Genomic DNA, 5,415 nt, shown 5'->3' with positions numbered 1-5,415 from the left:
TATATTCTTTCAATCATCATTCTTCCTTCTCTTTCTTATAAGTGTTTGTAAATAGAATGAACAGTGGTTTCATTACAGTAACTTGTTGTTTATTGCAATAAAAGAATCTTACTGGCTAGGTTATGTATAATTACATATTTTTTAAAATTATTTTCTTTCTCCTCTTTTTTTTTTATAGGGATTTGTAAATAGATTATACAATGGTTTTAGTGCAGTAACTCGTTGTTCATTGCAGTGGTAAGGTAATATTGACTAGGGAATGAATAGTTATGTTCTTTTGATTAGTTCCTTTTTCTTCTTTCTTATAAGTGTTTGTAAATATGTTGTGTGGTGGTTTTAGTGCAGTGACTCGTTGTACATCGCAGTGATAGAGTCATACTAGCTGGGGAGTGTACAGCTATATTCTGAGTTATTTTTCTTTCTTCTCTTTCTTATAGGTGCTTATGAATGTGTTGTACAGTGGCTTTATTACAGTAAGTCGTTGTTCGTCGTAGTGATTTTTTTTTTATTTTATTTATACCATGTTGGCTTTTTCACGGGAATTTATGGGCTAAAGGGGATACTTTTTAGGGTACCTCCTATCTCAAAGCCCACCCGCTAGGAAACCGATGCCCTGAGTGAGGAAGCCCAACCTACACTCGGACCGTGAATACGATTCGAACCCGTGCGCTTGGAGACCCCTCGGACCCCAAAGCACGCATGGTTCCACTGTACCACGGCGGTAATATTGGCTAGGGAATATATACGTATGTTCTTTTGATAATTTTTCTTTCTCCTCTTTCTTATAGGAGTTTATAAATATGTTGTACATTGGTCTTAGTGCAGTGATTCGTTGTAAATCGCAGTGATAGGGTCAAGGTACTTATAAACGTATACCGTAAGTTTTCCTCCTCATCCCAGGTAAATTCCCACTAGGGCATTCCACTCACAAGATTTCCTCATTACCATTTCCTCCAGCATATTAGTGACGCCATAGTTAATCTTTCTAGCTGAGACCAGATTAGATTAGATCGGATTATGTTAGGTTAATTTTGCTTTTCTAGAGGGGAGTTACCAGACTAAGAGTTGGTAATCTTTTTTTTGTCATTTGTATAAGTTAGATAAGAAGAGGTTAAGTTTTTTTTATTGTTAAGATACACATCGACATATTTTTTTTTTTATTAGAGCAGATTATTTTATGTTAGATTAAGTTACCTTTTTCTCTCAATTATCTTATTTGAGTTTGTAAATGTTGAGTTAGATTACATTGCATCAGCTAAGGTTGGTTTTTAGAATTGATACGTGGCTTGTGGAGAGTTAGTCATTTTACGTAGGTTAGGTTAGACTGAAATAGATAAGATAAAGTTAGGTTAGGTGGGGATTTTGTTCTTTTCTTTTCTTTTCTTCAATTTAATTATTTATTCATTGATTCATTCATTTTTTCTATTTCCTTTTGAGAGAGCAGTTATTTAGGAAGAAATTTTCTTGAGGGAATCGTATTTGGGATAGTTTACGTCAGGCAAACATGAAAACCACATAATTCTCGGGAGGACAGCGCGCCTGGAGACTTCGACGCGACCATAAGTAGTAATCAAACCTTTCTTCCCGACATTTTCTTAATTACAATCTTCAGGCACTTCTTTCCTTTCCTTTTCTTTTCTTTTCTTTGTACTACAGTCTCTTAAATACTTTTGTAGTCATGAAAGGAAGAAACTTATCCTTGTATATATCTCTCTCTCTCTCTCTCTCTCTCTCTCTCTCTCTCTCTTTGCAAACAATTAAATAGCCTTACTTTAAAAGAGGTTAGGTTAAGTTTTGTTACTTTCAAGAACAATTTATCAAGGAAAGTATTATTTTTTCGAGCAAAGGGGAAGTTTACGTATCTGGGTGAAATTTAAACAGACGCAATTGTGAATCCCTGTAATTGAGTTCCGTCAAGTAGGAGGTGATCAAGATACCGGTGATGTATGTACCGGCAGAAGAAGTCCAGTGTAAACAAGAGGCGTAGTGTGGAGGGTATTACTTTATGATGCCTGAGAACACCCAGTAATTCAGCTCCGTCAAGTGGTGTGGTGGGGAGAGAGGAGGCGGGGCGGGGCAGGGAGAGTGCTGTGTATACCGGCCAGTCACCAGGTACAGACACATGATGATGGTCATTGTTTACGCTCAGGTCCATTTAGGGCTGCCAGGATCTCCACGTCATATGAGTCACCTCTTTATATATATATTCGAGGAAAAAGGAGTTGAATCTTTTAGTTTTCATTATCATAAGGGAAAAAAAGGATATCAGTAATCTTGGTATATTTTCCACATAATACGAGTTTCTCTGACGTGAACTATATGATAAAAGGAATTGTTGATTTTTCCTTTTGTTTTAATTTCCGTGAAGAACTAAGATAATTTTGTTATATTAAGGCGGTTATCTCAAAATGCAAGTTATATTCTTTCATGAAATAATGAGAAAATAAAAGAAAAGAAAGTTAATTCCTTACTTTTTGTTATATATAAAAGCTAGCAATACCGTTATGTTATCTTGTGACTGTAATTAAAAACTTTTGAGGTATAATCTTCTGTATTAAACCTTTGCAGAAACTTACAGTTACACTTCATCTTATCTTTTTCCCGCAGACCAAGTACGGTATTCCAGACTGAGAACCAAAACACTGCTAGGAGGAAACACTTCTCCCAAGGAAAGGTGAGAGCCCTCTTACTCCCACCTGCTAGCGGACCTGTCTCTCCCTCATACACACACACACACACACACACACACACACACACACACACACACACACACACACACACACACACACACACACACACACACACACACACACACACACACACACACACACACACACACACACACACACACACACACACACACACACACACACACACACACACACACTCTCTCTCTCTCTCTCTCTCTCTCTCTCTCTCTCTCTCTCTCTCTCTCTCTCTCTCTCTCTCTCTCTCTCTCTCTCTCTCTCTCTCTCTTACGCACCCACGCGCGTGCATACATACACGTGCGTTCACACACACACACACACACACACACACACACACACACACACACACACACACACACACACACACGCCGCCTAGTGTAGTGGTTAGCACACTCGACTCACAATCGAGAAGGTCCGGGTTCGAGTCCTGGGAAGCGGCGAGGCAAATCGGCAAGCCTCTTAATGTGTAGCCCCTGTTCAGTTAGCAGTAAATAGATACGGGATGTAACTCGAGGGGTTGTGGCCTCGCTTTCCCGGTTTGTGGAGTGTGTTGTGGTCTCAGTCCTACCCGAAGATCGGTCTACGAGCTCTGAGCTCGCTCCGTAATGGGAAGACTGGCTGGGTGATCAGCAGACGACCGTGATGAATTACACACACACACACACACACACACACACACACACACACACACACACACACACACACACACACACACCTATAGAAACGCGCTGTAGGGGGCCGTGTGAGAATAATTAGTATTTATAGCCAGGTCATTGTGTGTGTGTGTGTGTGTGTGTGTGTGTGTGTGTGTGTGTGTGTGTGTGTGTGTGTGTGTGTGTAAAGGGAGAGGGTTGGGGGTGGGACAGGTGGCAGAGGAGTAACATTTGGACGGGTTGTTTAGCTTAATATAATCTGGGAGGATCAGGTAGAGGGGGGCGCCCGTTACCGCGACCTCATCTGGGCACGTCCATTGTCCTCCGTTCCCCTTCCTCTTGTTTCTCCCTCACTCTCATTATTCCCTGCATACTCTTCCGCCTCCTCCTCCTCCTTCTTCTCCTCCATCTCCTCCATCTCTACTCCGCTCATCTTCCCTCTTCTCCCTCTCCGCTTCCTCCCCCTCTCCACCAACCTCGTGTTCCTCTTCTCTACCACTTTGTTCTTTCTCCCCTCATCCTCTTCCTCTTCCTCTTCTCCACACGCTTATCTCTTCTTCTTCTTCTTCTTCTTCTTCTTCTTCTTCTTCTTCTTCTTCTTCTTCTTCTTCTTCTTCTTCTTCTTCTTCTTCTTCTTCTTCTTCTTCTTCTTCTTCTTCTTCTTCTTCTTCTTCTTCTTCTTCTTCTTCTTTCCTCCTCCTCCTCCTCCTCCTTTTCCTCCTCCTCCTCCTCCTCTTTTACTTACCTTTTCTCCTACTTGTCTTCTTATCTCTTCCATTTTCCTATTTTTCGTGTTCCCTGTTAACCTGTCTCCTTCAATTTTTGTTTCCTTTTCATTCTCTTTATTTCTTGCATTTTCCCTCTTCTTTTTCCTCTTCCTCCTCTTCCCCCTCTTCCTTCTCATTCTCCCTTTCATTTTACACGAGTTACCGTCTCCTTATTTTTTTGCCATTGTACTTTTATTTCTTGCGATTTTCCTCTTTTTTCCCTTTATTTCTTTTATATTTCCTTTTATTATCCTAGTTTTTCCTACCTCTTCCTTGCGCCTACCTCCTTTTACATCCCTTCCTTCACCCTCCATCTTCTCTTTTTCCTTAATCCCCTCGTCTCCTTTTACCATATTTCGTGTTCCCATGTTAACCTGCCTCTCTCTCCCTCTCCTCCTCTCACTCTCCCCTCCCCCTTGTCACCTTCCCTCTTACAACCCCTCAGGTCCCGTTGTCCCTCGCTCCATCGCCTCTCCTCCTACCTGTACGTGGTCATCGCCTCATTCACACATTTCACTTCCTTCATTCCTTTTGTCCTTCCCTGTGTCTCTCGCGCACGTATCATTGCCACGCTTGCCAGCACTTGATCAAGGAGAGGCTGCTGTCTGGGCGGACACACCCTAAACAGGAGGTGGGAGTGTCAGGGGTGACTGAGTTCAGCTCTTGTGGGTGAAAAATTTATTGTAGTGAAATACATATGTAGACTTGTGTTTGCTCCGTGTGGGGTTTAAAACAGTCTGAAGTATTTACGTTTGATACTCGTATTGTCTGCAAAAAGCGTGTTACAACAAAGTGTGTATGTAAATGTAGAAAAAGAGAAGAAAGAAAAGGCAGTGGCCGTTAAATGCACAGGAACGGGGTAAGTTTTAGTTTGAGGTGTAAAAGCGACTCGAAATGTTTTTTTTTTGTCAAATTCTTAAACACTAGTATACATGCCTTACACGTCCAGCACTACAAAAAATGGATGAATAAATAAATGTAAAAAAGAAAAAGATAAGGGTGAACTGTGGCGATGCAGTGAGGGGCGTGCAGTGCATTGCTTTAGTGTCGGGCGTGTCAAGCACTGTAACATTGGAGAGAGAGAAAGAGATATTGTGTTACCTCCTCGTCCTTTGATATCGACCGTTACCTGCGCGTCGACGTGATGGATGGATGGCTGCCCGTAGCATCCGTTGTGCTGAACCGTTGAGTGTTACATAAAGTTTTGCCGGTGACGTGCTCAGGAAAGGTAAAAGCGTGGGGAGGATGGTGAACCCTTACACTGACAATTATAAAAGCCTCTGTGTT

The sequence above is a fragment of the Portunus trituberculatus genome, chromosome 47, assembly GCF_017591435.1.
Source record: "Portunus trituberculatus isolate SZX2019 chromosome 47, ASM1759143v1, whole genome shotgun sequence".
NCBI lineage: Eukaryota > Metazoa > Arthropoda > Malacostraca > Decapoda > Portunidae > Portunus > Portunus trituberculatus.
This window is presented reverse-complemented; position numbering follows the sequence as displayed.